Below are 25,293 nucleotides of genomic sequence, written 5' to 3' on the forward strand. Positions count from 1 at the left end.
ACCATGACGAGTCGAAACCAGCTCTTGCGACTCGAAACCTCCTGTTGCGACTCGAGATTGCTGGTTTGCGACTCGAGACCAGTTAATCACGCACACTGTTTTGGACCTACCAACTATCGACGGGCCCAACCGATTGGGCCAGGTAATTGGGTTTACGTACTTGAACTGCTAATTGGACTGTTATGTTATTTGGGCCAAGGAGAATATTGGATTTCATCGGATGAATCGCACAAGGATGTTGGGCTTTGTGCGAGTCCAAATCTTACATACGGCATTAAACTATTAAAGTGTGTTTTTGACTGAATACGTGTTCTCAAATGAACTATACGTGCTCGTGACTTGTTAGACTATGTGTAAACAGTACGTGTATTACTTGGAGTCAAAACCTCTTGACTTGTATGGTAACCCTGTTAGGACGGTGGTTGACCTCCTTAGTTCAAGAACCTCTTTGTGTATCTGCCGAAGCAATCCAAGGTGAGTTCACACAACGCCAAGGCATGGGATTCCCGGGTTGGGAATTCGGTTGGAAATGTTGATATGGAATGAATACTCCGTACTTACGCAATCACTAGACTATAGACATCGTCCTCAGGCTAGTCAGGGGACACCTACGTAAAACCTACGTAAACTAGTATCTACCATTGTCACCCGGGTCGGGAGGACACTTACGTAAATCCTGCGTAACCTAATACCCACTACTGTCTTCCGGGTCGGAAGACACTTAGGTAAACCTACGTAAACCCCACGCGTACCACTGTCCTCTTCGGGGAAAGGGCGCTCACGTAAATGCCTGACTTAGTACGTAATCCTGTACTCGGTTTTAAGAAGTACACATGGTTGCAAATAGTCTAGTAAGTACCATATTGGGAAGCCCTCACTGGTAAAAGATAAACATGGGAATCCCCACTAGTAATATATATATAAGACATGGGAAATCCCCCACCATTAGTACTACATCATGGGAAGCCCACTAGATGAAACTTACGCATTATTGTTATGAACTTACTTTCTTTCTGTGAACTCGCTCAACTATTTGTTGACCATCGCCGCATGCCTTGCAGGACCTTAGGTATATTATGGAGCTTGCACAAGGAGGAGCAGGGTCGTTTGGGCAACTGGATTGTGATGCTATTTGAACACTTATGATATTACATACATTAACACTTACGTTTGGGTTTTACTTAGATGCTTCCGCTTCACTTAATTATGTTGGTTTTGATAAACACCTTTCGTATTGATGGATAATTATTACTATTATTTACATGTTCAATATGATTGGTGGCTTGATCCTGGTCAGTCACGCTCCCAAGCGGTGATACTCCGCAGGTGGGTTTAGGGGTGTGACAGATTGGTATCAGAGCCATTGGTTATAGAGAACTTGGTTTTAATATGGGAAAACGTTTTATTAAAAAACAGACTATACCCAGAACTGCTCGTAACTGTAAAACCTCGAAAATTTCGTCCAATAATGTCTTGACGCGTGTCATAAGGTTCCGGTATGTGAAAACAAACTTTAGAGGGACTAAAAGTGACAAACAGTGAAAACTATGGAACGTAAGGGTCCAAAGTGTCAACAATGGATAAATAGACTCTATGATAACCCTACATAATGTTCATAACCTTAAACGGATGGTTCATGGATCATACGACGCGGAAATTGCACAAAAGTGAGGAATTACAAACTATAGGGGCCAAAAGTGTCAACATGTTGAATTTATACCTCTGAGTGAACTTTTGGCAGACCCGAAGCTTTTGAATGCTAAAATATACTCACTAGAATATGTGGTTAAAATTTCGTGAAGTTTCGATAACGTATGAGAAAGTTATGGCCAAAACCGTACTTGAAGGACTAAAAGCGTCAACGTCGAATTTCATGGCTTTTCGATTGAGCGCAAAATTATCCGAGGACATTACCATGTAGGTAAATGTCCCAAGGTCCTTAAAAACCAGATTCGAGGGTTTACGAGTCAAGATTCTTGGCCAAATCATCGCAACCAAAGTACAGGGACCAAAACTGCAACAAATGGGCAAACTTTGGAACTGCAGACCCCAGGCGCCCGCCTGAGGCCCTACGCGGGCCGCGACCCAGCGCCCAGCTCCGGTTCTCACGAACAGCAGCGATTAGGGTCCGAATTTGAGTGGTAACCAGCTGTTTTTCACCTCCAATTGCTCCAATAAAATTGCTTGCATGGCTAGGACAACAGTAACCTCTGAATCCAGCTTTAAATCAGATCAAAAGACCAATTCTTGGGCATTTTCATAGTAACCAAGAAGCTCTCAACTTGCAAGAACTTCACAAGCAATCTCTGGAGCATTTCTGGACATCAAGGCCGACTCCTAGTGTTAACTAAGCATCAATAGGACCTTGGTAAGCTTCTAATTCAGTCCTTAATTCGTTCTTGCATCGATTATTAGTAAAAGTCAAACTGATTGTTCTTATACTTTGACTTTCTGATTAAACGAGTTTTACTCAGTCAATTCTCAAATTGAAACCAGATATATGTTGGTATTTATGTGGGAAACAAACCCTCTAAAGGGTATTCTCGGATTCCCACTTATTGCATGCTAATTGTCGAGTCAAAGGCATTCTTAAAAAGTCAACAGAAATGGTTTTTGCAAAAATAAGCTTAGATGGTAATGTAAAGGACATGCAACCTGTTTGATCATCATAAATAGCTTATTAATGAATATAAGAATGTGTTTTACCATGATCAACTCGACAATCTTTAGTATAAATACGAATCGGAACCGAAAGTCTTGTAAAACGACTATTTCGTAGACTATCGATTCGGATTCGTACATGCATGTTTGAGATCTGTATTGGAGAGTATTTTTGACTATTTTTATTTTGGTAAAACTCTCTGGAATTTTTGTTGTTTGAGTCTATACTTAGCCGATTCATTTGCATGTTTCCGATTATGTTTAAAAGTTGACTATTTTGCCCTTTCTGATATAAAACGTGATTTTTGGAAAAGTGAAAGAGTAGAAATCTTTATTTTTAATATATAAACTTGCACCGAAAATTTCGGATCAGTTGGTGGTCCAGATTCTGAGTTATGGCCATTAGCGTAAAACTATGTTCTTAAGTTACATAAACGGCCCTTTTCGCATATAACCCATTTCAGGCCACGTTTTGATACAAAACATTTTACCCACTGATGTTATATAATATTTTGGGATTTTTGATGATTTTTATTTAATTTTTGGCTGGTCGTATCTTAGATCGCTTGGTTATTTCGGTTTATGTCGGTTTTGACCGTTTAAGCCATAAAATGAGTTTTATGCATTCTTTTGACCCGAAACCTTTTCCTACTGATTTTATATGTTAAATAAATTATTTTAAGTATTCTGGAAATATAAAAATCCCAGATTTATTTTGAAAACCCGGAAACGGCGTTAAATCGCATTTTAAGCATTTTTAGCGCATAGTAAGCGTTATACTCATTTTAAACATATAAGAGTTATACCTACTGATGTAATTAGCATATTTTCATATAATAACAGTAAGTATAAGTATATGAACTCAGATTTCCAGTTTTGGCAGTTTTAGCCCTTGTGAAATTACTAAAATACCCCTACGGTGCATAGTTTGATTTTAAATGTTAAGTTTGGTATATGGGTCATACTCTACTATTATAATATGTTAAATGGGGTATATTTACTGTATAAACCAAACCCGAAACTCAGATTTCTAATATGACTCTTTTATAATCTTTTAAATGACCAAAATGCCCTTCTAAGGCATAAATTGAGTTTAAAACTATTCGGGGCATAATAGAACATGACTTACTGATGTTATATCATATCTAAAGCATATTATCTCAGGAAACTTGCATTTGACTCTTTTGGCTACCCGTAACGCCCTTTTTGCGTTCGGTTCGGTTTACGTAACTAGTTTGCGTAAATTGACCGAAACGGGTCAAACATTATCATTTTTATCTCAAAATCCAGAATGTATTTAGTATACCCATATTATACAAGTATTCGAACTTGTCGGGTCTAAATCACATTCTATCCGGTCTTTCGCTTAATCGTGCGCTTGTACCGTATCGTCCTTAAAACTAACCGGTCAAAGCTTAGGCTTAAATAAAAGACCCGTTAGGAATCTAATAGGTTATTATAAACCTTTGTTCCAGATTAGGAGGCCCAGTAAAAGCTACCTACACTTACTGTTTGTGATTCATACTTGCTCAGGTAAATACATTTTGACTTATTTTCCCTATACGGGCTTGGGGTACGGTATTTAAAATACCGCTTGATCGGGCGCACAAGTCCTGCACCTTATGGGGTTGAATAGCTTGTGCGACTCGTTTAAACAGTCTTGTCTTACTTTAGGCTTTGGGGGGTTATTGACCGTGTCCCGGATATCCTTGGCATTATCTTACGAGATGGCCACGACCAGAGCACGGGGTGTAGGCGTACACCCGGCGTGTATAACTCTTTAATGTGGTGTGTCATTTAATCTTTAGCCCGGACAGCAGATCCCGGGCCACCATAAGTACGGGTACATGTAAATCGTTCACAAGTTTATATTGCATAATTATCCCAAGTTAATAAAAAAAATATTTATGCCTTGTGCATTTAAATCAATTTTCAATCATTTTCAAAATGAGTCAGTCGATTTGTATTTACCAGTGTAAACTGACGTATTTTTCCCAAAAGGTTAAGTGCAGGTACTATACGAAATAGGCTGGCTGTTTCCTAAGAGCGTCCACTATAGTCTCGCAAGCTCGGACGACAAATAACTGTTGAACAATTTATCTTTTTATTTTGATCCGCCTGTGGATCCGTTTCAACTACTTATGATGTTTATTATGTCATTTTAATTAAAGTTGAAATGTATCTATTCTGCTTCCGCTGTGCATTATTATATTGTGTTGATTGTCTATGACGATGCCAACTACGTCATTGTACCCCACACCGGGCCCACCGGTGACACGTGGAAATCGGGGTGTGACAGGTTGGTATCAGAGCCAACGCTGAGTGAATTAAACACTAGTCTTTTGTGTTTAATCTCAGTTACACAATTGCACAATCCTCGATTTTCGAGTCTAGACAAAGAACTTAGGAAATGTTCAACATTTCGTTTATTTTATCTTTATTTTTATTATTAGCTTTGTCTTATATATTTGTTGTGCAACTTGTTTAATTTTTGACAGGATCATCATGCCGCCACGTATGCGAGGACGGGGAGGATTCGCCACATCACACGATCATGAGGCAGGACCCTCACACAGGCGAGCCCCATCAGCTTCGCACAACACCGCAGCCAACGATCTTTGGAGATCATTCGCCGAGCCAGCCAGGCACTCGGTATCTGCGAGCACTTCGCCATCACTACCCCAATCATTTGGGCCCCACTCGGAAAATGGGCCCCATGGTTCCCATGGATCTTATATACCTCTTCATCAGTCACCTCACCACTACCCAGCACCAGCTTATCAGGGCCTATACAACCCTGACGCTTTCTTGGATGAGCCAGTGAGTCATAACCCACTAGGACCTGAAGACCACTTCTCTGGTGGTCACGAGATGGAAGTTGACGAGGACACGGACCCTTCACTGCCACCGTCAGGTACGCCCAACCATCCTATCGAGATATCGGATGGGTCACCATTTAGGGGATCACCCTACAATGGTGTTGATAGCTTTGAGGAGAAGTTCAGGCAGCACGATTGGTATTACACCCCCAGCCACCACAACTCTCCGATGCTCCAGTCTCGCCATGGTTCGCCGGTGCACTCGCAGCACCACTCTCAGCAGCAGCAGCTTCAGCAGCCGCCCTTGCAGCAGGACCTATCTGAGGCCCTCTGGCGCGACGTGATCACTCCGTCGCCACCGCCACCACCAGTTTTGCCACCTCCGCCTCAGAGGCCACGGAGGAATGCGCGTATGTCTACGCGAGGAGGGATTCGCATTGGTACCCCTCCGCACATTGGTAGCAGCCGCTACTCACCTCTTCATGAGGAGTCCGAGATGGGGGAGTCTCCGCATCCCGTTTCGGAGGTCACTTCTGCGCCGATTCCGCCTCTGCCGCCGCAGAACTTCGGAGAGCCGATTCCGGCTTACGCCAGCGCAGCGCAGTTCAACCCGTTTGAGCCGACTTTCCCTCCCGGTTATGATTATACGGGAGATCCCTATTGGCTAGCCTCAGGCTACAACCCTCTCAACCAGGAGAGTACATTTGGAGGTCCCTGGGCTACGGGACCATCAGCTTTTGGCTTCCCACCACAGGGCTACCAGCAGCCATCGCAGCCACAGCAGTACCAGCCACCACCGCCGGCACCTATGATGTCGCCGCCGCAGGTTCAGGAAATCCTGCAAGGAATAAACAATGTACGACGTGATTTGCAACATGAGATGCGAGCTGATCGCCGACGCAACGATGGCATGTTCAAGAAGGTGTTTGATTTGCTCAAGGGTAAGAGTAAGAAGGATCATTGAATCCTTTGTTGTTAGCTCTTTTACTCATGTCCCTGCGTGGACATCTATTCCGGCATTCTACCCCTGCGTGGGTATATTTCCTTTATTCTACCCCTGCGTGGGTATGTTGTTCTGTTAACCTCTGCGTGGGTTTATTTTATTTTGTTTGTTGTTGTTGTTATTTGTTTAGCCCCTGCGCGGGCATGTTATTCATGTTATTTGAATTAAAGTCCCGTTTAGGGCAAAGATGTACTAGTTACTTTATTTAAAATTTGAAATGGTTAATTTGAATTTCTCATTTTATTTATATGCATGAATATAATATTAAAATAAATGGAAGATATCAATTTTTATTTGATTTGCCATTTTAATAAGAATCCTAGTAAGGTAGAACCTAGCTTGAATGCCTTATTTACAGGCCTAGCCAATATGGTAAAACCTGGTTGAAAAGATTCAAATCTCTGTTAACATCTGAAAACATGTTAACATTCCTGGCCAAGCGTGATCTGTGAAATCACACAAGCCACCCTTTTTAATAAATTATCTACAGATTATATCTGTACACAAGTCTGTTTATGACTTGATACCTACGGGTTATGACTATGTCATATAGTGGCAGTTGTGGTTTATGACTCTCTGTCTAGTAAAGGATTATTTGTTTAATTATACAATTTCTAATCCTATAAAAATCTAAATTTATAATTTAGTAAGTTGTCCAAAGTGACTAGGCCTAATGTGCCAATATATATTTCATTCCATAATTTAATTGCTAATAAAAGCCCTGAATGAAATTAAATAAACTAACTATTATGATTCTTAATATCATGGTTAATAAATCGTCTAGAACGATAATACTGTTAGGTTTCTAAATAAAACCTTGTCCTTTTATGTAGCTTAAAGCTACAATGGCCAAATCGGAGGAAACCAACAGTCATTCTGGAGAACACCCAGATAATACCAGGATTCACGTCACTGGTGAGGAATTGCAAGCACTGATAGATAACGCTGTTGCCAAAGCTATGGATAGGCAATTCAGGGAATCTAGCGGTACTCGGAGTAGGACCCGAACAGTAACGCACGTAAAGCCCAAGACTCATTCTGAGGCTCATAGTAAGCCACCTTCTAAAAAGAGTGAGCCGAAGAAAGATGAGGATGATAACCACTCCTCCAACCACAGCAGTATTCCTAAGCAAGAAGTCAAGCTGAAACATGATACGCACAGCAAGTCCTGTACGTACAAATATTTCGTATCTTGCAAACCCAGAGATTTTACTGGGGAAAAAGGAGCAGTAGATTGCATGACGTGGATCGATGAGATGGATACTGTGGTTGATATCAGCGGGTGTGCTGATAGGGACGTCGTGAAGTACGTGTCCCAGTCGTTCAAGGGAGATGCGTTAGCATGGTGGAAGTCACTCCTACAAGCTGCCGGTAAGGCCACACTGTACGGTTTGTCATGGGAACAGTTTGTGGCCCTGATCAAGGAGAACTTCTGCCCGCAGCATGAGGTTGAAAGAATTGAATCGGATTTTGTGTCTCTAGTTATGAAGAACCTCGATTGTCAAGCGTATCTTACTACGTTCAACACTCTATCTCGGTTAGTGCCTTATCTGGTGACCCCGGAGCCGCGAAGGATTGCTCGATTTATTGGGGGTCTGGCACCAGAGATAAAGGCAAGCGTCAAGGCTTCAAGGCCTACGACATTTAGATCCGTAGCTGATCTATCCCTCTCCCTCACTCAAGATGTGGTCAGATTGAGAGCTATGAAGAGCTCAGAAGAAAACAAAAGGAAACGTGAGGATGACACCTCACGAAGATCTGAGAAACGACACAAGGGAAACCACGACCATAAGAAAGGGTCGGGGTTCAAGAAAGGAGATCAGTCGGGTGAAAAACCCAGATGCAAGAACTGCAAAAGACACCATTTTGGGAAGTGTCGTTTGGAAGCAAAATCCCAGTCTTTCGAGAAACGTTGTGGGATCTGCAAGTCCACAGATCATAAAGCTGTGGATTGCAAGAAAATGAAGGATGCAACTTGTTTTGGTTGCAACGAGAAGGGGCACATTCGGCCAAACTGCCCAAAGAATGCGAAGAAAGCTGATGATGGGAAGAAGACTAATGCGAGAGTCTTCAGAATGGACGCTAAGGAGGCAGTTCTTGACGACAACGTCATTACAGGTACGTTTCTTGTAAATGATGTTTTTGCTAGAGTCTTGTTTGATTCAGGAGCCGATAAGTCGTTTGTAGATGATAAGTTTTGTAAATTGTTGAACCTTCCTGTTAAAACCTTAAGCGTGAAATATGAGGTGGAATTAGCCGATGGAACCATAGAAACCGCCTCGACTGTTCTAGATGGATGTGTTATATCCATTAGGAATCATTCTTTCCCGTTATCCTTGCTTCCCTTTAAGCTAGCTGGATTCGACGTAGTGATAGGCATGGATTGGTTGTCGAGTAACCAAGCCCAGATTCTGTGCAATAGAAAGCAGGTGATAGTGAAGACTCCGTCTGGTGAGTCACTTACTATTCAAGGAGATACCCATCATGGATTTCCGGAGCAAGTGTCCATGCTTAAGGCATCCAGATGCATGCAGAAAGGATGTGTCATTTATATGGCACAAGTTACCATTGATGAGCCGAAGCCGAAGATTGAGGATATCCCTGTTATCTCAGAATATCCTGAGGTATTCCCTGAAGAGCTACCTGGTTTGCCACCAGATAGACAAGTAGAGTTTCGGATAGATATCATACCAGGCGCAGCACCTGTAGCAAGAGCACCATACAGATTGGCACCAACGGAGATGAAGGAGTTGAGGACGCAGTTGGATGATTTGTTAGCTAAAGGTTTTATTAGACCTAGCTCGTCTCCTTGGGGAGCGCCAATCTTGTTCGTTAAAAAGAAGGATGGATCGATGCGTCTGTGCATCGATTACCGTGAGCTTAACAAGGTCACTATCAAGAATAGATATCCGTTACCCAGGATCGACGATCTGTTCGGTCAGTTGCAAGGAGCAAGCTATTTCTCCAAGATTGACCTGAGGTCAGGTTATCATCAGTTGAAAGTCAAAGACGAAGATGTGCACAAGACAGCGTTTAGGACTCGTTATGGACATTACAAGTTCCTAGTGATGCCGTTTGGGCTCACTAACGCACCACCCGCGTTCATGGATCTCATGAATCGTGTCTGCAAGCCCTATCTAGATAAATTCGTTATCGTCTTTATTGACGACATCCTTATCTACTCGAAGAGCCAAGCTGACCATGAGGAATACCTTCGTTGTATTCTCAAACTTCTGCATCAAGAGAAGCTTTATGCCAAATTTTCGAAGTGTGAATTTTGGCTTCGAGAAGTCCAATTCCTTGGACATGTAGTAAGCGAGCGTGGTATCCAAGTAGATCCCGCTAAAGTAGAAGTAGTCATGAACTGGCAGGAGCCGAAGACTCCTACCGAGATTCACAGTTTCCTCGGATTGGCAGGATATTATAGGCGATTTATCGAGAACTTTTCAAGGATTGTTGCGCCCCTAACTTCGTTGACTCGTAAGAAGATTAAGTTCGATTGGGGCCCTAAGCAGCAGGAATCCTTCGATATTTTGAAGAAGAAGTTGAGCAATGCTCCAGTGTTGACATTGCCCGATGGAATGGAAGAATTTGTGGTGTATTGCGATGCATCACACACAGGTATGGGTTGTGTACTCATGCAAAGAGGCAAAGTCATTGCCTACGCTTCTCGTCAGTTAAAGGTGCACGAGAAGAACTACACCACCCACGATTTGGAATTGGGTGCGGTTGTATTTGCTTTGAAGCTATGGAGACATTACTTGTATGGAACCAAGTGTATAATATATTCAGACCACAAGAGTCTTCAACACTTGTTCAATCAGAAGGAATTGAACATGCGTCAAAGGCGTTGGATGGAAACTCTAAACGATTATGACTGTGAGATAAGATATCATCCAGGCAAGGCCAATGTAGTTGCCGACGCCTTAAGCAGAAAGGAAAGGGTGAAACCGATCAGAATCAATGCCAAGCGCATTGAAATAAGAAATAATTTGAATGATAGGGTGTTAGCTGCACAGAAGGAAGCTGTGCTGGAAGCTAACTATCCTGCAGAAAAGTTAGGAGTAACTGAGGAGCAGTTATCCTACGACAAAGATGGAATGCTACGACTAAACGGACGAATATGGGTTCCAGTTTATGGAGGACTTCGGGATGTTATCCTCCAGGAAGCCCACAGCTCTAGATATTCCGTTCATCCTGGAGCTGATAAGATGTACCAGGATTTGAAAGCAAACTACTGGTGGATTGGTTTGAAAAAGTCAGTAGCCGAGCATGTAGCTAAATGCTTGACTTGTGCGCAAGTCAAAGCCGAGCATCAGAAGCCGCCAGGTTTGCTTCAGCAACCTGAAATTCCCAAGTGGAAATGGGAAATGGTGACAATGGATTTCATCACCAAGTTGCCGAAGACGAAAAAGGGAAATGATACCATATGGGTCATTGTAGATAGACTGACTAAGTCAGCTCATTTTCTACCCATCAAGGAGACGTATAGCTCCGATATGTTAGCTCAATTATACGTCGATAAGATTGTAGCGTTACATGGTATACCTATATCTATTATCTCCGATAGAGATACTAGATATACATCACATTTTTGGAAGAGTTTCCAACAATCGTTGGGCACTCGTTTGAATTTTAGTACGGCTTATCATCCTCAGACCGATGGTCAGAGTGAGCGTACTATTCAAACCTTGGAAGACATGCTTCATGCATGTGCGATCGACTTGGGTGGTAGTTGGGATAAGAACCTACCACTAATCGAATTCTCCTACAACAATAGCTACCATTCCAGCATAAAGGCTGCGCCTTTTGAGGCCCTATACGGTAGAAAGTGTAGATCGCCCATTTGTTGGGCAGAAGTTGGAGAAGTCCAACTGTCAGGACCAGATATCATCTTTGAGATGACAGACAAGATCGTTCAGATTCGCAATCGTTTGAAAGCTGCCAGGGATAGGCAGAAAAGTTATGCGGACCCTAAGCGCAAAGACTTTCACTTTGATGTAGGTGATAAGGTATTGCTTAAAGTATCGCCCTGGAAGGGTGTGATGCGATTTGGAAAGAAAGGCAAGCTAAGCCCGAGGTATATAGGACCTTTCGAGATTATCGAACGTGTCGGGTCAGTCGCTTACAAGTTAAACTTGCCTGAAGAGCTTAGTGCTATTCATAATGTGTTCCACATCTGTAATTTGAAGAAGTGTTTCGCTGACGAATCACTGGTTATACCGCATACAGATATACACATAGACGAAAGTCTGAAGTTCGTAGAAAAACCTTTGTCGATTGAGGATCGACAGGTGAAAAAGCTTCGAAGGAAGCACGTGCCTATTGTTAAGGTCAAATGGGATGCCCGTAGAGGTCCCGAATATACGTGGGAAGTGGAATCCACGATGCAAGAGAAATATCCCCATTTGTTTCAATAAATCTCGAGGGCGAGATTTCTTTTAAGGGGGTGAGGATGTAACACCTCGAAAAATTTCGTCCAATAATGTCTTGACGCGTGTCATAAGGTTCCGGTATGTGAAAACAAACTTTAAAGGGACTAAAAGTGACAAACAGTGAAAACTATGGAACGTAAGGGTCCAAAGTGTCAACAATGGATAAATAGACTCTATGATAACCCTACATAATGTTCATAACCTTAAACGGATGATTCATGGATCATACGACACGGAAATTGCACAAAAGTGAGGAATTACAAACTATAGGGGCCAAAAGTGTCAACATGTTGAATTTATACCTCTGAGTGAACTTTTGGCAGACCCGAAGCTTTTGAATGCTAAAATATACTCACTAGAATATGTGGTTAAAATTTCGTGAAGTTTCGATAACGTATGAGAAAGTTATGGCCAAAACCGTACTTGAAGGACTAAAAGCGTCAACGTCGAATTTCATGGCTTTTCGATTGAGCGCAAAATTATCCGAGGACATTACCATGTAGGTAAATGTCCCAAGGTCCTTAAAAACCAGATTCGAGGGTTTACGAGTCAAGATTCTTGGCCAAATCATCGCAACCAAAGTACGGGGACCAAAACTGCAACAAATGGGCAAACTTTGGAACTGCAGACCCCAGGCGCCCGCCTGAGGCCCTACGCGGGCCGCGACCCAGCGCCCAGCTCCGGTTCTCACGAACAGCAGCGATTAGGGTCCGAATTTGAGTGGTAACCAGCTGTTTTTCACCTCCAATTGCTCCAATAAAATTGCTTGCATGGCTAGGACAACAGTAACCTCTGAATCCAGCTTTAAATCAGATCAAAAGACCAATTCTTGGGCATTTTCATAGTAACCAAGAAGCTCTCAACTTGCAAGAACTTCACAAGCAATCTCTGGAGCATTTCTGGACATCAAGGCCGACTCCTAGTGTTAACTAAGCATCAATAGGACCTTGGTAAGCTTCTAATTCAGTCCTTAATTCGTTCTTGCATCGATTATTAGTAAAAGTCAAACTGATTGTTCTTATACTTTGACTTTCTGATTAAACGAGTTTTACTCAGTCAATTCTCAAATTGAAACCAGATATATGTTGGTATTTATGTGGGAAACAAACCCTCTAAAGGGTATTCTCGGATTCCCACTTATTGCATGCTAATTGTCGAGTCAAAGGCATTCTTAAAAAGTCAACAGAAATGGTTTTTGCAAAAATAAGCTTAGATGGTAATGTAAAGGACATGCAACCTGTTTGATCATCATAAATAGCTTATTAATGAATATAAGAATGTGTTTTACCATGATCAACTCGACAATCTTTAGTATAAATACGAATCGGAACCGAAAGTCTTGTAAAACGACTATTTCGTAGACTATCGATTCAGATTCGTACATGCATGTTTGAGATCTGTATTGGAGAGTATTTTTGACTATTTTTATTTTGGTAAAACTCTCTGGAATTTTTGTTGTTTGAGTCTATACTTAGCCGATTCATTTGCATGTTTCCGATTATGTTTGAAAGTTGACTATTTTGCCCTTTTTGATATAAAACGTGATTTTTGGAAAAGTGAAAGAGTATAAATCTTTATTTTTAATATATAAACTTGCACCGAAAATTTCGGATCAGTTGGTGGTCCAGATTCTGAGTTATGGCCATTAGTGTAAAACTATGTTCTTAAGTTACATAAACGGCCCTTTTCGCATATAACCCATTTCAGGCCACGTTTTGATACAAAACTTTTTACCCACTGATGTTATATAATATTTTGGGATTTTTGATGATTTTTATTTAATTTTTGGCTGGTCGTATCTTAGATCGCTTGGTTATTTTGGTTTATGTCGGTTTTGACCGTTTAAGCCATAAAATGAGTTTTATGCATTCTTTTGACCCGAAACCTTTCCTACTGATTTTATATGTTAAATAAATTATTTTAAGTATTCTGGAAATATAAAAATCCCAGATTTATTTTGAAAACCCGGAAACGGCGTTAAATCGCATTTTAAGCATTTTTAGCGCATAGTAAGCGTTATACTCATTTTAAACATATAAGACTTATACCTACTGATGTAATTAGCATATTTTCATATAATAACAGTAAGTATAAGTATATGAACTCAGATTTCCAGTTTTGGCAGTTTTAGCCCTTGTGAAATTACTAAAATACCCCTACGGTGCATAGTTTGATTTTAAATGTTAAGTTTGGTATATGGGTCATACCCTACTATTATAATATGTTAAATGGGGTATATTTACTGTATAAACCAGACCCGAAACTCAGATTTCTAATATGACTCTTTTATAATCTTTTAAATGACCAAAATGCCCTTCTAAGGCATAAATTGAGTTTAAAACTATTCGGGGCATAATAGAACATGACTTACTGATGTTATATCATATCTAAAGCATATTATCTCAGGAAACTTGCATTTGACTCTTTTGGCTACCCGTAACGCCCTTTTTGCGTTCGGTTCGGTTTACGTAACTAGTTTGCGTAAATTGACCGAAACGGGTCAAACATTATCATTTTTATCTCAAAATCCAGAATGTATTTAGTATACCCATATTATACAAGTATTCGAACTTGTCGGGTCTAAATCACATTCTATCCGGTCTTTCGCTTAATCGTGCGCTTGTACCGTATCGTCCTTAAAACTAACCGGTCAAAGCTTAGGCTTAAATAAAAGACCCGTTAGGAATCTAATAGGTTATTATAAACCTTTGTTCCAGATTAGGAGGCCCAGTAAAAGCTACCTACACTTACTGTTTGTGATTCATACTTGCTCAGGTAAATACATTTTGACTTATTTTCCCTATACGGGATTGGGGTACGGTATTTAAAATACCGCTTGATCGGGCGCACAAGTCCTGCACCTTATGGGGTTGAATAGCTTGTGCGACTCGTTTAAACAGTCTTGTCTTACTTTAGGCTTTGGGGGGTTATTGACTGTGTCCCGGATATCCTTGGCATTATCTTACGAGATGGCCACGACCAGAGCACGGGGTGTAGGCGTACACCCGGCGTGTATAACTCTTTAATGTGGTGTGTCATTTAATCTTTAGCCCGGACAGCAGATCCCGGGCCACCATAAGTACGGGTACATGTAAATCGTTCACAAGTTTATATTGCATAATTATCCCAAGTTAATAAAAAAAAAAATTTATGCCTTGTGCATTTAAATCAATTTTCAATCATTTTCAAAATGAGTCAGTCGATTTGTATTTACCAGTGTAAACTGACGTATTTTTCCCAAAAGGTTAAGTGCAGGTACTATACGAAATAGGCTGGCTGTTTCCTAAGAGCGTCCACTATAGTTTCGCAAGCTCGGACGACAAATAACTGTTGAACAATTTATCTTTTTATTTTGATCCGCCTGTGGATCCGTTTCAACTACTTATGATGTTTATTATGTCATTTTAATTAAAGTTGAAATGTATCTATTCTGCTTCCGCTGTGCATTATTATATTGTGTTGATTGTCTATGACGATGCCAACTACGTCATTGTACCCCACACCGGGCCCACCGGTGACACGTGGAAATCGGGGTGTGACAGGTTGGTATCAGAGCCAACGCTGAGTGAATTAAACACTAGTCTTTTGTGTTTAATCTCAGTTACACAATTGCACAATCCTCGATTTTCGAGTCTAGACAAAGAACTTAGGAAATGTTCAACATTTCGTTTATTTTATCTTTATTTTTATTATTAGCTTTGTCTTATATATTTGTTGTGCAACTTTGTTTAATTTTTGACAGGATCATCATGCCGCCACGTATGCGAGGACGGGGAGGATTCGCCACATCACACGATCATGAGGCAGGACCCTCACACAGGCGAGCCCCATCAGCTTCGCACAACACCGCAGCCAACGATCTTTGGAGATCATTCGCCGAGCCAGCCAGGCACTCGGTATCTGCGAGCACTTCGCCATCACTACCCCAATCATTTGGGCCCCACTCGGAAAATGGGCCCCATGGTTCCCATGGATCTTATATACCTCTTCATCAGTCACCTCACCACTACCCAGCACCAGCTTATCAGGGCCTATACAACCCTGACGCTTTCTTGGATGAGCCAGTGAGTCATAACCCACTAGGACCTGAAGACCACTTCTCTGGTGGTCACGAGATGGAAGTTGACGAGGACACTGACCCTTCACTGCCACCGTCAGGTACGCCCAACCATCCTATCGAGATATCGGATGGGTCACCATTTAGGGGATCACCCTACAATGGTGTTGATAGCTTTGAGGAGAAGTTCAGGCAGCACGATTGGTATTACACCCCCAGCCACCACAACTCTCCGATGCTCCAGTCTCGCCATGGTTCGCCGGTGCACTCGCAGCACCACTCTCAGCAGCAGCAGCAGCTTCAGCAGCCGCCCTTGCAGTAGGACCTATCTGAGGCCCTCTGGCGCGACGTGATCACTCCGTCGCCACCGCCACCACCAGTTTTGCCACCTCCGCCTCAGAGGCCACGGAGGAATGCGCGTATGTCTACGCGAGGAGGGATTCGCATTGGTACCCCTCCGCACATTGGTAGCAGCCGCTACTCACCTCTTCATGAGGAGTCCGAGATGGGGGAGTCTCCGCATCCCGTTTCGGAGGTCACTTCTGCGCCGATTCCGCCTCTGCCGCCGCAGAACTTCGGAGAGCCGATTCCGGCTTACGCCAGCGCAGCGCAGTTCAACCCGTTTGAGCCGACTTTCCCTCCCGGTTATGATTATACGGGAGATCCCTATTGGCTAGCCTCAGGCTACAACCCTCTCAACCAGGAGAGTACATTTGGAGGTCCCTGGGCTACGGGACCATCAGCTTTTGGCTTCCCACCACAGGGCTACCAGCAGCCATCGCAGCCACAGCAGTACCAGCCACCACCGCCGGCACCTATGATGTCGCCGCCGCAGGTTCAGGAAATCCTGCAAGGAATAAACAATGTACGACGTGATTTGCAACATGAGATGCGAGCTGATCGCCGACGCAACGATGGCATGTTCAAGAAGGTGTTTGATTTGCTCAAGGGTAAGAGTAAGAAGGATCATTGAATCCTTTGTTGTTAGCTCTTTTACTCATGTCCCTGCGTGGACATCTATTCCGGCATTCTACCCCTGCGTGGGTATATTTCCTTTATTCTACCCCTGCGTGGGTATGTTGTTCTGTTAACCTCTGCGTGGGTTTATTTTATTTTGTTTGTTGTTGTTGTTATTTGTTTAGCCCCTGCGCGGGCATGTTATTCATGTTATTTGAATTAAAGTCCCGTTTAGGGCAAAGATGTACTAGTTACTTTATTTAAAATTTGAAATGGTTAATTTGAATTTCTCATTTTATTTATATGCATGAATATAATATTAAAATAAATGGAAGATATCAATTTTTATTTGATTTGCCATTTTAATAAGAATCCTAGTAAGGTAGAACCTAGCTTGAATGCCTTATTTACAGGCCTAGCCAATATGGTAAAACCTGGTTGAAAAGATTCAAATCTCTGTTAACATCTGAAAACATGTTAACATTCCTGGCCAAGCGTGATCTGTGAAATCACACAAGCCACCCTTTTTAATAAATTATCTACAGATTATATCTGTACACAAGTCTGTTTATGACTTGATACCTACGGGTTATGACTATGTCATATAGTGGCAGTTGTGGTTTATGACTCTCTGTCTAGTAAAGGATTATTTGTTTAATTATACAATTTCTAATCCTATAAAAATCTAAATTTATAATTTAGTAAGTTGTCCAAAGTGACTAGGCCTAATGTGCCAATATATATTTCATTCCATAATTTAATTGCTAATAAAAGCCCTGAATGAAATTAAATAAACTAACTATTATGATTCTTAATATCATGGTTAATAAATCGTCTAGAACGATAATACTGTTAGGTTTCTAAATAAAACCTTGTCCTTTTATGTAGCTTAAAGCTACAATGGCCAAATCGGAGGAAACCAACAGTCATTCTGGAGAACACCCAGATAATACCAGGATTCACGTCACTGGTGAGGAATTGCAAGCACTGATAGATAACGCTGTTGCCAAAGCTATGGATAGGCAATTCAGGGAATCTAGCGGTACTCGGAGTAGGACCCGAACAGTAACGCACGTAAAGCCCAAGACTCATTCTGAGGCTCATAGTAAGCCACCTTCTAAAAAGAGTGAGCCGAAGAAAGATGAGGATGATAACCACTCCTCCAACCACAGCAGTATTCCTAAGCAAGAAGTCAAGCTGAAACATGATACGCACAGCAAGTCCTGTACGTACAAATATTTCGTATCTTGCAAACCCAGAGATTTTACTGGGGAAAAAGGAGCAGTAGATTGCATGACGTGGATCGATGAGATGGATACTGTGGTTGATATCAGCGGGTGTGCTGATAGGGACGTCGTGAAGTACGTGTCCCAGTCGTTCAAGGGAGATGCGTTAGCATGGTGGAAGTCACTCCTACAAGCTGCCGGTAAGGCCACACTGTACGGTTTGTCATGGGAACAGTTTGTGGCCCTGATCAAGGAGAACTTCTGCCCGCAGCATGAGGTTGAAAGAATTGAATCGGATTTTGTGTCTCTAGTTATGAAGAACCTCGATTGTCAAGCGTATCTTACTACGTTCAACACTCTATCTCGGTTAGTGCCTTATCTGGTGACCCCGGAGCCGCGAAGGATTGCTCGATTTATTGGGGGTCTGGCACCGGAGATAAAGGCAAGCGTCAAGGCTTCAAGGCCTACGACATTTAGATCCGTAGCTGATCTATCCCTCTCCCTCACTCAAGATGTGGTCAGATTGAGAGCTATGAAGAGCTCAGAAGAAAACAAAAGGAAACGTGAGGATGACACCTCACGAAGATCTGAGAAACGACACAAGGGAAACCACGACCATAAGAAAGGGTCGGGGTTCAAGAAAGGAGATCAGTCGGGTGAAAAACCCAGATGCAAGAACTGCAAAAGACACCATTTTGGGAAGTGTCGTTTGGAAGCAAAATCCCAGTCTTTCGAGAAACGTTGTGGGATCTGCAAGTCCACAGATCATAAAGCTGTGGATTGCAAGAAAATGAAGGATGCAACTTGTTTTGGTTGCAACGAGAAGGGGCACATTCGGCCAAACTGCCCAAAGAATGCGAAGAAAGCTGATGATGGGAAGAAGACTAATGCGAGAGTCTTCAGAATGGACGCTAAGGAGGCAGTTCTTGACGACAACGTCATTACAGGTACGTTTCTTGTAAATGATGTTTTTGCTAGAGTCTTGTTTGATTCAGGAGCCGATAAGTCGTTTGTAGATGATAAGTTTTGTAAATTGTTGAACCTTCCTGTTAAAACCTTAAGCGTGAAATATGAGGTGGAATTAGCCGATGGAACCATAGAAACCGCCTCGACTGTTCTAGATGGATGTGTTATATCCATTAGGAATCATTCTTTCCCGTTATCCTTGCTTCCCTTTAAGCTAGCTGGATTCGACGTAGTGATAGGCATGGATTGGTTGTCGAGTAACCAAGCCCAGATTCTGCGCAATAGAAAGCAGGTGATAGTGAAGACTCCGTCTGGTGAGTCACTTACTATTCAAGGAGATACCCATCATGGATTTCCGGAGCAAGTGTCCATGCTCAAGGCATCCAGATGCATGCAGAAAGGATGTGTCATTTATATGGCACAAGTTACCATTGATGAGCCGAAGCCGAAGATTGAGGATATCCCTGTTATCTCAGAATATCCTGAGGTATTCCCTGAAGAGCTACCTGGTTTGCCACCAGATAGACAAGTAGAGTTTCGGATAGATATCATACCAGGCGCAGCACCTGTAGCAAGAGCACCATACAGATTGGCACCAACGGAGATGAAGGAGTTGAGGACGCAGTTGGATGATTTGTTAGCTAAAGGTTTTATTAGACCTAGCTCGTCTCCTTGGGGAGCGCCAATCTTGTTCGTTAAAAAGAAGGATGGATCGATGCGTCTGTGCATCGATTACCGTGAGCTTAACAAGGTCACTATCAAGAATAGATATCCGTTACCCAGGATCGACGAACTGTTCGATCAGTTGCAAGGAGCAAGCTATTTCTCCAAGATTGACCTGAGGTCAGGTTATCATCAGTTGAAAGTCAAAGACGAAGATGTGCACAAGACAGCGTTTAGGACTCGTTATGGACATTACGAGTTCCTAGTGATGCCGTTTGGGCTCACTAACGCACCACCCGCGTTCATGGATCTCATGAATCGTGTCTGCAAGCCCTATCTAGATAAATTCATACTATCTACTGCATCGAAACGATCCAGAATAGCAGAAGGAAGGTCGATGTCGATCACTTGTCCCACAAGGTCGAGTTTACATCCCAATGAACATAGGAGGTTTCCTTTGACTTGCCATCAGTCGGTTCCACAACAGGTTTGGTTTCAAGAAGCATCAGGGTCAGACAGAACAGAGATGAAGTGGTTAGCTACCATACAAGCTACCATGTTGCTATAATGCCTGGCGTCGTCCATGCCGATCCTAAATGCCCTTCCATGAGCATCATTCCTACTGTTGTTACGGTCACGTGGATTTACCAATACTGTCATTGTTCCCTTGGTTGTTGACTTAACACAGTCAACCCTTGCCGATGTCACCTTCGTTTCCATACTGCTAGCTACACTTATAAGTACCTTGATGTCGCCCTGTCCGTTGCCTCTAACGTTGTGGCTTGAAACGGAGCCCTACGATCTTTCACCAACAGGGTCCATCCTTTCACCTTCTGTGCCACGTCCTAAGGCGCTACTCATTATGCTGGCAGTTACACATTCCACACTATGATCAGTTGTCATCGCTTATGTCCTGATTGATTCGTAAGAGTTGACTCCCATAAGTCGTTGACTAGGGTTAAGGATTCGATCGAAGTCAATTTGTTGGTGACTGCTGCCGGTAGACAGGGTCGTCCAAATACTGAGGTCGGTAAAGTACTGCGCTCATTCTCTTGTCCATCGATGTTGCAAGTTGACTGAGTAATACACGGTATGTTTCCAGAGTGTTGCAGAAGGGATCACACTTCGGGATCTAAGACGTCAATACATTGAGTTCCAGCAAACGAAGAGTAGTGAGAAAGGTATCGACCAATCGTTCGACGCTGTGACATCCAACTCAGGGACGTTCGTACTAGCACCTAACATTCTACACAGTTCGCTAGGCGTTCAGATGGGTGCTCAGGTAATACTCGATAGCATCGACATTCGAAAGGGTTCAGAGAGGGGTGAAAGATCACGTTCGAGTAGGAGACAATTACTGCTATGACTCCTATAGACTTGTTACGTTTCACATTGATTCAAATAACAGAGCAGAACCCCTTTTCCACTTGTTAAGCCTCACCGGGACTCACATGCACCCCACATTATTATTGCGTGTGCACCCACAATAATATTGCGATTTGAATGCTCATCTCAGTTCCTCTTAACTCATGTCAAATGGTTCCTCAAACTCGAATGCCAATCAGAGGTTATCAAAACGATAAAACCATAGAAATCCAAGGACTATGACAAACTATCAATGCATCATAATGTAAGCAAGTAGTTCAGGTAATCATGCTATAGCGACGAGTGTGTGTTTGTATGTTACGTCATAAACAAATGTGTACTAGTCATGTAATGTATGCAACAAGTGAGAAAGACGAACCTTGCAATCTGGAGCTGAGTGTCATGGTCGTATTCACGTATTCAGAGTTGTTCGGTTATAGTCTGGTTTTATAAAAAACGTTTTAAAACTAAGTTCACTATAACCAGTAGCTCTGATACCAAACTGTCACACCCCCAAAATACCACATGCGGAACCACCGCGGGACGTGTGACGTACCAGGATCCAAGCCACCAATCACATTGAACTATAACATATATTTAAATAAAAACTTTCATTCATTATCATAAAGTGCTACAAATCATTAAATGTAATTCATTGTATACAGCGGAAGCATAAATCACTTGTTACTCGTTTCGCAAACCACGTGTTCAAAAACCATTAAGCTTGTGTTACTATTCCATGTATCTCGACCCATGACCACTCCAGCCTTCCAGACAGCAAGTTCCATGAAATAAACCTATAGACCTGCAAGCATGCAGACAAGTGTGTCAGACGACGCTGGTGAGTTCAAAGTTTTGTTAACGCGTTTAGTTACCAAATATGTACATAAAACAGTTCAACGATTTGTTTTGATGTTGTTATTACTCGCTTACCGTATGTGGCGACTAGATGTGAATGCCCAACCCCAATGCCTCCAATTAGGCATTGGTCATGTTGCCAAGGTATCAAACAACCTTGAATAGATGTAAGGGGTCTTATATATACACGATGTGAATGCCCAACCCCAATGCCTCTAACTAGGCATTGGTCATGAAGTCCAGGTAATTAGTTCACGCCCGTCCTTTCGGCCCGGTGTGAGGGTGCCAAACCTAATAGCGCTATCAACTAAATACCTCGTTGCTTCTTCAGCAACACGGTAGATGTATGGGGTCTTACATGATTTATACTGTGTTCAATAACCGACATCCCAAATAAACAGTTTACCCAATATTCCCTTTAGAAACGTTTACCAGATGTCCCAAACCACCGGGACGCATGCTTAGAAAAGTGCAGTGAACTCACCTTTGGTTTGCTCGGTAAGATTAAGTGTCTTGTTTATCGTTGGACACCCAAAATCCTAATTTGGTTCCAATAACAGTCAGTTTTATATATACCCATAATTCACGTACACTTTGCACACATTTCACAAGTAATAAGCAAGTATATCACATATTGAATAGTTCAGCTTATACTCAACAAAGATTCAAATACAAATAATACACGACAAGCATTTGTGTTACAAGCACCTTTGTATTACAAGCATTACCTACTAAACAACACTTGACAACACGTTGCACTATTAAAATGCGGCCCACTTAGTTTCAAATCCAATCAATTGTTGTAACCCGTTGTGCGGCCCAACACGCATCAGAGAAGAGGTGCGGCCCACCCAAGGGTCTGCTGATTATGTGACCAGGCCCGCCCCACATGGACCTGTGTAATTTAACCCACTACCCAGCCCAATTCCTTTTGTTAGCCCAAAGGTTTTTGTATTATGCGATAACATGTTTTCCCCCCAATGTAAGTGCAGCCCAACAAATTGACTGATCAACAATTCCAATACACATAATTCAATATATACCAGTTATCATATATCAACAATATCATGTTACAAGTTCGAGGTTATCATACCAAAGAATTCAGTTTAATATATCATATCCCTAACTCTTGGTTAATCACCCTATTTGCTCAACATCAATTACCAATATGTCGTTAATACCACCTCCGGTCATATTATGCTTATTAATTACATCACACAAAAATCCCCTAGTTCATCAATTTACTAATAGCCAATATGCATGTGTTTTTTTTTTAACTTCCTTAATAAACCAACCAATCAAGATTAGTTCGTCAACAGAATCAAACTTTGTAACTGGTGCATGAAATTCATATCATCACATGACCACCAAGATTACTACTAGACTTGTCATATATATTTGCTAACAAAATTATCTAATAATAACCCTAAGTTATACATACGCTTACTATTCTGTTGATCATACTAACACACAAATCATCACATACGAACATAATCAGATACTAACACACAAATCATCACATACGAACATAATCAGATCATAACAATCGATACAACTATGTATGCAGGACAAAAGGACTCGATTCGAAACGTAGAGATATTATACTAACCGAAAGAGTCAAGGTATAGGATGAACTATTCGAGGTGAAGCTTCACGAGGGGGGGGGTTAGACCTGCTGATGTGCGTAGAGGATGGGGGAGAATAGGGTTTAGGATTTAGGATTTGGTTTGTGTTTTAAGTTTAATCCGATTAAGAAGGTTAGTACGTATTCATATACTATCTTGTTACGTACACAACTTGGGCAGTTCATAATTAGCCGATGATGGGCTCAAGCCCATTTACTTAGGCCATCCCATAAACAGAAGGTAATTGAATTTATTCCGTTAGTTCCCATTACATGCACAAAGAATAGTGTACTGGCATCATCTTTTAATGCAATTAAAGTGGTGACAACTTCAATTTTCTTCAAATGTGATTGGACGTCAAATGATGAGATCACATGTACAGATTTTATTTTGGGCCGTGCAAAAGTATGATATCATTTGGGCTCATACTAAATAGATATATTTACGTGACATCTATTATACAATCCATATGTGTCGGCCCATGTGAATACTCGGTCTAATCAAAATGGTATCGGCCCAAGAATGGATAACATTTAAACGACTTGTTGACTTTGAATATTCAATCATCATGACAAAACAACTACGGATTTACTCACATAATTATCTATCATCATAAGCTAATACCCGAACCCATTACGTATCAATTAGTGAACATATTACCAATTCATGAACTTTACACACTCCATATTCATCTTGGTCAAAATATCAATAACTCATGTTTCCTATCAACACTCCAGATTATCCGAGATTTATGATCAATATGCACCTGGCCGAACCCAATAACTCAAGAATTAAACAGACATGTTTGTACTAACCAGGAGAATGAGATTAGCTAAACAACGAGGAGTCGAGATCACAAGATTTAAACGTTACTAACCTCAAACGTTCGGGTTGTCACATCATCCCCAACTTGAAAGAAATTTCGTCCCGAAATTTGATAAGTAAACCAAAACGACAAGATGTTAGCTCACGATAACTGTGGATTTTTCCGCGGGTACCACATCATCCCCAACTTGAAAGGAATTTCGTCTCGAAATTCGCCAATGATATCAGAAGTTGAGACAACCGTTTGAACAACTGAGGGCACTAGATCTTGCTTCGATCATCGCGTTCCCATGAGAAACCCGGTCCACGTTTTGTGTGCCAATGAATCCTTACGATTGGAAATTGGACTATGTTAATGAGCCTTACTTCCTTGCCTATGTCTTTGATTGGTTTCTCGGCAACTGCAACCTGTCTAATAAAGGTAGCACAAATGTTTCATCAAAACGTTGTCTTAAACTCGATAAATGAATGACATCGTGATCGTTACCCAATTCGTCGGGTAACTCGAGTTGGTAGGTGACATGACCAATTCTTTCCAAAATTTCTGAATAACTCAACGTAACTTAAATTAAGCTTGCCATGCTTCCCAAGTGTACCACACCCTCTCAGGGTGAGATTTTCAACATGAAACGACCGCCTACAGCGAACTCCGATATTCCTTAAGTTTATCAGCTTTTCTGGCGGTCACGCGTTGCCGCCATACAATTTGCGTTTAAATCAGCCATCCCATGAGTTCCAAGTACAAGTCATGGGCTTGTGATTAGGTTGTCATCCACCTCAGCCTGACAGAGAAATCGGCATTGTCGTCCATGCAATGCATCGAACGGCGCCTC

At 41.9% G+C, this 25,293-nt stretch overlaps 1 protein-coding gene across 1 annotated transcript in view; it reads right to left on the reverse strand.

Moving 5' to 3' along the window:
• LOC110876280 overlaps positions 1-25,293 on the reverse strand; it is a 39,914-nt gene that overhangs the window by 13,539 nt on the left and 1,082 nt on the right. The gene's annotated exons all lie outside the window — the stretch shown is intronic.

The sequence above is a fragment of the Helianthus annuus genome, chromosome 9 (genome assembly GCF_002127325.2).
Source record: "Helianthus annuus cultivar XRQ/B chromosome 9, HanXRQr2.0-SUNRISE, whole genome shotgun sequence".
Lineage (NCBI taxonomy): Eukaryota > Viridiplantae > Streptophyta > Magnoliopsida > Asterales > Asteraceae > Helianthus > Helianthus annuus.